General features: G+C 38.4%; 1 protein-coding gene across 4 annotated transcripts in view; it reads right to left on the reverse strand.

Annotated features, from left to right (window-relative positions):
- lrfn5a (leucine rich repeat and fibronectin type III domain containing 5a) overlaps positions 1-4,133 on the reverse strand; it is a 74,066-nt gene extending 69,933 nt beyond the window's left edge. The window contains exon 1 of one of the 4 annotated variants that reach the window (XM_079832451.1): positions 3,358-4,133. The gene's annotated coding sequence lies outside the window, so the exon portion shown is untranslated. Of the gene's footprint in view, positions 1-3,211 lie in introns of all 4 variants that reach the window. The other 3 variants (XM_079832452.1, XM_079832450.1, XM_079832453.1) reach the window with 3 other exon arrangements.
- Between the last annotated feature and the right edge of the window lie 4,683 nt (positions 4,134-8,816).

An 8,816-nucleotide genomic window follows, 5' to 3' on the forward strand; every position in this document is an offset into this window, starting at 1 on the left:
ACCTATTTTTGGGCAGTTTCTCCATTCTTCTTTTCAGGACCTCTCAAACTCCATCAGATTGGATGGGGAGCATCGGTGCACAGCCATTTTCAGATCTCTCCAGAGATGTTCAATCAGGTTCAAGTCTGGGATCTGGCTGGGCCACTCAAGGACATTCACAGAGTTGTCCCGTAGCCACTCCTTTGTTATCTTGGCTGTGTGCTTAGGGTCGTTGTCCTGTTGGAAGATGAACTTTGCCCTCGCCTGAGGTCCAGAGCGCTCTGGAGCAGGTTTTCATCAAGGATGTCTCTGTACATTGCTGCATTCATCTTTCCCTCAATCCTGACTAGTCTCCCAGTTCCTGCCGCTGAAAAACCTCCCCACAGCATGATGCTGCCACCACCATTCTTCAATGTAGGGATGGTATTGGCCAGGTGATGAGCGGTGCCTGGTTTCATCCAGACATGATGCTTGCCAGTCAGGCAATATTTTTAATACATTTGCAAAGATGTCAAACAAACTTCTTTCACGTTATTATTATGGGGTATTGTTTTTTGAGGTATTTCGAGGAAAACAATGAATTTAATCAATTTTGGAATAAGGCTGTAACATAACAAAATGTGGAAGAAGTGAAGCGCTGTGAATACTTTCCTGAATATCTTGAGTGGCATATCTCAAAAGTTAGAGGAGGTCAGAATGTGCACTAAAGGTTGGGATGTGACCTCATATTCAGTATCTAATCTTTTTTGACATGTTTACATTCATCTGGTTGAGTCACAGATCTATTGTGTTCAATGAATCTGTTTTAGATGACTGAATTCAGGGAAAGGACACGCAACAGCTGGCCACCCAAGCCTGTAAATACTCTATACCAATCAGAGCAGATATACTGTACAAATCTCCCACAGAAAACAACATGGATGATTGACTGAGAGAGATGATTTAACCTTAGTCCAAAGCCATACAAACTAAAGAAAGAATTATAGGATTAGCCTTTACTCAACCATGCACATATACATAGTCTTCAGGTTCCTTTCATTTCTAGGCCTGTATTTGAAGTAAAATTGCACAGGAACAAGCCAGAGACATGGCTGCTTCCCCAGGCATCTGCAAACAGAGGCATATTAGGTTTCACCTTCTCAGCACTGTTAACATGTCTCCTAATTATTAATGTGCAAAGTCACACATGTAACATCTACAGTATCTGGAACAAGCAGCTTACAGCTTACTGTATGACTATAAATCAACTTACCAGGTCTGCTGTGATTGTGGCCTGCTATAGTTGCACCATTTTAAGGAAAGCTCAGTTTTACTAGAGCATTATTATATATATTTTTTTTTTACCCTTTTCAATTTCTTACTCAAACAATCACACAAGCTGTGGGAATCATTGCGCTCTTGCTGGCTTCTTGGCTCCATCTCATCATATCATGTGTCTAAGCTCAGCAAGAGTAATTAAACAAGTCTGAAGGACTTTCTGGCATCATGGCAGCACATTCAACAACACAGCACACAGGCATTTTAGGAGCTGTCCGTGGTTCTGGAAAACATGCTAATTTAAATGTTACGCAATGAATGGGAAACAATGCTACATCTACTGTAGTAAATGTTCAAATAATTGGCTACAGTCAACTTTGAGTTCAATATGGAGACAGCTCCACAAAACAACCACACATTAAATATGTAGTTTGTTACTGTACTCTAATATGAATACCCAAATATAAAGTATATAACCCTCTTTCCTTATATACAGTGTTGTCAGCATGATAAAACCATAGTTTCCCACATCCCTATAGTTTCCCACATTCCTATCCAGAAAGACAGTGTGCTCTCAGAGCTGCTGTGTGAGCCATAAATTGAATTATAGCACCACCAGCCAGTGGAAGAGGTGCTGCAGTTCAGTTAACCATCTACTGTGTGTGACAGCTCAAACATTGTGGCCAAAAATATACAGCAGCTTCATATCAATCAATGTATCTCATATATTGGTGTTTTTGTGAACTTAAAAACAACAATATATAAGTAATTGCATTTCTTTTCAAGTAATTCAAGACAAAATTACAAAATTTTCTGTGTAACTGATGGAATTTGACTCCATTTAAAATAAAAGATATCTGTATGGCATATTATTCAGCATTTAGATATAAAATATAATTTTTAGAACATAAATTATATATCATTGATAGTTTATAGAAAGTATTGTCAAAAAAAAAAGCGATTTACAAAACATTCTAAATGCCCAAGAGAGTCACAAATAAAGCATGTGAGGATTTATTTAAAACATAATTTTTGTGTTAATTTAACTTTTTTTGTAACAGAGGCTGAGGAAGAGCAGTTCATATTGCTGTACATATTTTAGGTGTATAGCAAATGACAATAATGCCGAAATAGCAATGACAAGAATCTGTCTAAATAGCCATAAAATCTCATGGTAGGTATTCAGGATAATCAATAAGCTGCATACAACTCAAACATCTAAATATATATCCAAAGACTCCTGTAAAATGCTCCATTTCATCTCTACGGCACTTAATATCCCCTCATAATTAAAAATAAAATTATATATATATATATATATATATATATATATATATATATATATATATATATATATATATATATATATATATATATATATATAACCCAACATATAAGATATAACTAGGAAGACAACTCGTATCTATTCATTCACACACAAACGACTACTAAACATGCATTTTAGGGAAAATTACAATATAAATTATTTATTTATTTATCTTGTCTTTCTCCTTCTCCAGTAAAAGAAAATATCCCTTTTATAACAAACAAAAATAAATACATAAAAACCAAGTGCACATATGTCTGGGAAATGCCTCCTGTACCATCGAGATACATATATATATATATATGACACAGAAAATGTCACTCTTAATGTCACCATTACTTAAAATAGAGCAGATTACGGATGTGGGTGCATATAAAGGAATTGATTTTGATCTAGTCTTTCAACATAACCCCCTTCACCGCCCAACACACACACACACACACACACACACACACACACACACACAAACCCATCCATCCCATTATCTGAACTATACAAGCACTCAGACCAAATCATGGCTATATCTTTAATGCACAGAGTAGATAGGCTACAATATGCTACAATAAACCGTCTCAATGTAGCTAGTTGTTTCGCATTTTTGAGAGCAAAATAAAATATTGTATAGGCTACTCCTGAAGATATACTGACCTTGCCTAAAAACCACAGCCCGATCTGCCAAAGACATATAGACACTCTGGCAAGAGATCCGGACTCTCGGCACCGATTCTTTAAGAAGGTCGAGAAGGGACAGTTCAATGTGACAAACCATTCAATATTCAGACAGAAAAGTTTACCTAGCTGAAGGAACGCCAGTCCAGCTTGAAGTACCGAGGGTCAGAGGAACCGAATCTTCTCACTTGTCATATTTTCCCATGTTGTGCTCCATTGGACTCACACTAAATTCAAAGGTGCGCGTGATGTGAAGGCATCCAACACCCCAAAGCCCATATCCAAAACCACTAAAATCCAATGGGATTTTTTCCCCTTTCGAAGTAACGGATTGATATCTCCAAAAACGTACTGAGGGACAGTCAAATTCCTGCGCAATGTGCCCAACGCCCCTCAAGGAAGCCAAGTACTTGTTTTCCCCTCAGAAGCGCGGAAGCTCGTGCCATTCTCCTCCCGCCCGTCGACGCACCTCGCTCGAGCGCGAGCTTTCGTCCGCATTAAACCCGGGAAGTCAAATCAAATCTCAGCAGGGAGACCTTCTCACCACCGCACCTTTACAAGTACTTCCCCCCAGATTAATCCACACAGTCACTGACCGACTGCTATCCGCGCCAGCCCTCCATCCAAAAGGTATCAAAAGTGTCTTCTCCTCAGGCAGCGTACGCTGTCCACACGCGACTGAAGATGGATTAAAAACTCGAAATGTCTCCGATAAGTCGATAGAACACACATAAGATCTTAAACAAATTAAAGATAGGTATAATTAACTGCATATAAAGCGGGAAGACGGAGCAAACCCCTCATCATAACGGTCGAGCTGTTTAAACAAACTAGTTTTGCGCCAGCCTCTGCCTGGGATCATCCGTATAACGGCTGTTCTCTCTACCCTACTGTTTGGATTGGGAGAGAGAACGCAGGACGTCATCACGGATTGGCTCAGACTGACGCTCGCAATACTTGATACGTGTGTCACTCTGCGCCTCTCAGTGAGAAGTGCTGTTGATTTAGGGTTTGAAGTCGACGGAAAGGTAAAGAAAACCACGGACTATGGCAAGCCGTTTTAGTGTTTATTCCTTAGAACAAAGTAGTATTTATTTATTTTTTTAATCTTAGGCTATAGTTTTTTTTTTTTTAAAGGTCCCGTTTTTCCTGATTTTTTGAAGCTTTGATTGTGTTTACAGTGTGCAATATAACATGTGTTCATGTTTCGCGTGTAAAAAAACACTGTATTTTTCACACAATTTACTTATCTGTATACCGCTGTTTTCACTGTCCTAAAAACGGCTCGAAGATTTCCTTATTCTATGAAGTCCCTCCTTCAGAAATACTTAACGAGTTCTGATTGTGCCATCGGTTCCCGTGTTGTGATTCGACAGCAGCTTAGCGCACGTTGCCCGGAAAGGTCACGCTTCTTACTATAACGGGGAGATGCATGCGCTCAAACTACAGCGTCCCTGAAGGCGAAACAAAGGTGATTTGACTCCGGGATGAAAATAACAGCGTCTGGACGACATGGCGACAAACACTCTACAAACGCAACCGAACGCGACCATGAACGCAACACTTCCTCTTCTCCACATGAGAACAACAAGACCACGCCCCCTTTTTTGCGCATTCTTGTGGGCGGAGGTTAGTCGACAAACTGTTCTACTGACGTCATTAAAGCAGGATGTACAGGGATGTAGTCCAAACCGGCCGTTCGCTGTAGGCTTTGAAAGGGAACTTCAGTTAAATAAAATATCTCTCTTGGCATTGAACTTTGAGCTTTATAATTTTACAGGTATTATTAATGCTCTAACAGCAACATTACACACTAACTAAAGTTTGAAAAATGGGATCACGAAGAACAGGACCTTTAACTACTACTTGCTTTTTACTTGGCATTTGTTATTATTAGTCAGAATGGCTACTTATGTAGTTAAATAAAAAATCGTACTAAGTTATTTTTATTCTGACTACAGTAGTAGAATGCTAGTAAAGCTAGAATACATTCTAAGACTTGGGACGGTTACTTAATGTGCCTAAACAGCTACTAGTATGAATTTGTACGACCTCACTCATATGAATTTGTAAGATTTTTGATAAATCGTACATATTTTGTGAGTTTGTCAAGTGGGACTGGGGGAGCTAGAGCTCTAGCTAAACCCGGAGACTGCATTTTCAGGACCACATTTCTAGGACCGCAGTTCTAGGACCCTAGCAATGATTTAGTTGTTTAATTGATAAAGTTTAATTGATATATTGTCCTAACCAACCCCTAGTCCTAAACCTACCCATTGGAAATATTTATACTAATTTAAGTAATTAAGTTTAAAATGGGCGTGCCTGCTGTTTTGTTTAAAATAAGGTGGAAAGCGTTTGAATCAGGTATCCTCTGTTGGATTAAAGTTGACTAGGTGGCGCTGTCACACACACACAAAAACAAAACTAGGGGCCTAGAAATGCAGTCTTGAAACTGTGGCGGTCCTAAAAGTGCAGTCTTCGATATTGCAGGCAGATAATATTGTCCATTTGGCTCTGCAGCGAGCACCCTCTACAATTTGTATTTGTATGAATGAACTACCCATAACCCCACCCCGTCACTGGGGTTTAGACAAATAGTATGAATTTGTACAAGTGAGATAAATACATTGGATACATTGGATACCAGTAGCAAATAAATAAGTAGCTTAAATGTAATGAGAAAGTAGCCTGTTTACTAATTCTGTTTAGCTACTAATTAAATATAACTAGAAAAGGAACAAATGCAAATACAGCTTGCCATAAATGGATATGATACTGTCTGTATCTAACTACATTCAATGCAAAACCCTCAGCCCCATCCACAGAAATCCAGCAGATGGTCGGGATTAAGAACGATCCTTACGTGGTCCGAGTGCAGGAATGTTCCACGCAGTGAATGCACTGCCATCAGTGAATGGAGCTACAGCTTATTAAGCTATAACGGTTTGAGGTGCTGCCGCTGAAATACTGCTTCCACACTCATGTTGTGTGAAACAGGAGATCGATTACTTACGATCATACCAATAAAAGTGTCAACACTGCATTTACCTCTGCGCCAAGAGTTCGCTCATTACACATAGCTTGATATTTCAGCTGTCGATACCGATGCTACTCTTGCGTTCTGTGTCGTAATTTAAAACACTCACAAAGATGTCTATTAACACTACAGGCAAATTTGTGTATACAGGCCAAACATAAATACTCTCCACAAACTACTTAAGGTTGTTGAACAGTTTATGGTGATTCAGCACCATGGACAGCGATATCTGCAGTTTTTCTTCTTTTCTATTTTTGTTAATATTTTTGAGACCATACACACACACACACATTGTGCCATTGCGGAGCTTAACTGAATTGTATGAGCAGCAAGTGATAAGGAAAGCTTGGAGTATTAGGAGTGATGACATGCACCCCTTGCACATGTACTTTGAGATATTGCCTTCCTGTTGAAAGCTTAGAAGTATTAAGTGTTTGAATAATCAATATAAGATTACTTTTGTACCAGAAGCCATTCGTATCAGTAATTTGAATTTCATTAAGGACTCTTAATGTGTTTTGTATTATTTTTAGATTTTACAAGTGTTTGAAATGTATTATGAAGCATGTTGTATTGTTGTAATCTGTAATTATGCGTAACATTTTTTAATTTCAAGGTTTCTTCTATGATTACATTTTTAATGTGTTTTATGTTTATCTGGGAGTGAAGTTTGTGATGTCTTGCCCATGCCCTGTTGTAATTGCCCCTTGTATAGTTAATAAAGTGGTCAACATATCCATCACACCATCATAGAAAACTTTCTGCATTTTTATATTTTCAAAAAACATCACTTAGTATGAGTTTTCCTCATCGGGTTAAAATGTGCCCACAAGGACAAGGATTTTGGATATTGACATATTAGTGGACATTTTTTCCCCATAACGATGTACACCTGAACCACACACACACACACATACACACATTGTTTCTACAGTGTTTGTTTCGAGTCCTGGTATACCAAATGTTAGACACTGATGTAACTGTAATTCAGTTTTGCCCCCTCTCACCCCCAAAGAGATGTCTGCAGCTGTGTTTGAACTTTTCCTTTGACGCCACAGTTCAAAGTAATCTCATACCGAGGTCCTTGTGGAACAGTCTATGAATCGTAAATGATCCACCGTAAATGATGTGTTCATTAAAACCATTTGTACACGCTTGAAAAGTGTTTGACAGGTATTTGACTTTTTCACTCAGTTGATTGTCTGGGCAATTCACTATTCTTTGTGTCGTCAGCACGCTCCATAAAATAACGACCAGTTGTTTCTCCGCACTACATGGCAAGTTGAATATAGCATTAAAATGGTTTTATGTGCTGGATCAATTTATTTCGAAGCACAGCATGTGTGCAAGAGGTCTGTTAAGATGGGGGAGCTGTTGCGCTAAACACTATATTGCTATGGATTATTCAGTCCAGGACTTCCTGTAGAGTCATTTATTTGAAGCAAGGCAAAACATGTTACAGTATATGCTTTCTCTAAAGGGTGAATTACAAAATGGCCATGAAATTTACTTATTTACTTATTTTAATAGTACTTATTTGTACTATTTTATTACCATTCATTGTGGCTGTAAACACTCAGCATTAACCAGCCCATCAGCATCCGCCCAGCAAAATAAAAAGCCCCCCTTGCTGATCATCTCATAATAAAGCTTTTGGTTAGCTGAATTAGCACTTACTTTAATTCACTCTGAAAAGCCATTATGAGGATTCTGTTTAGCCAATGCAAGGCCATGTTTACAGACAGAGAATTTAAAATCCTGAAATTAGAAAATGTTAAGAGCTGAACTTAATTTCAAATCATTGAATATACAGTATATGAATTTGTATACTGATATGGACTAAAGTTTTGTCAAATGCTGTTAACTTTTGCATTGAATGGTGAAATACACTATTCTCATTTAATTATCAGCTCTCTAGAGAGTACAAATATACTGATAAATATCTCTCAGGTGTCTTCTGATGGAAATCTGTCAGCTGTCAGGACCCAACCAACAGTAATTGACGCAGCAGACAAATTAGACGGCAGACAGTCCTAGTTATGAAACGCTAGAAGGGAAAGAACTGTTTGATTTCCATTGAGACCATGTCTCTTTTTTAATGACTAATATGTTAATTAAAGGAAAAAACTTTTTTACCCGCTTCATCCAAAAACAGATGCGAGATATCCTGTACGCAATACCCATGTGCTTGTGCTCACACACGCGTGACCTGCACACTATTGTGCCATACCTTGTCACATCATCAGAGAGAATGAAACACCTTTGGTGTAGCTCCTAAGGGACACTTTCACGCTGCTGATTTAAGCTTCTGTTCTCCCAAGACTGCCTCTCTTGTAATCATGCTATGCGTCTGCACAGTACAATCTTCTGTTTTTAGAAAGACAGAGAGAGGATGCTAATGACTCTGATGGAGTGTAACTAGCTGTAATTTTATGCAGTATGAATAGAACAAAAAAGTAGTCTGAGATGAGGTTTTCTTTATGTGTTACGGATGCTCATCCTCTAGATATATTGCTCTAGGATTTAAAGGTTTCCTGTGTCATT

Source organism: Gobio gobio, assembly GCF_949357685.1.
Source record: "Gobio gobio genome assembly, chromosome: 13".
Classification (NCBI taxonomy): domain Eukaryota; kingdom Metazoa; phylum Chordata; class Actinopteri; order Cypriniformes; family Gobionidae; genus Gobio; species Gobio gobio.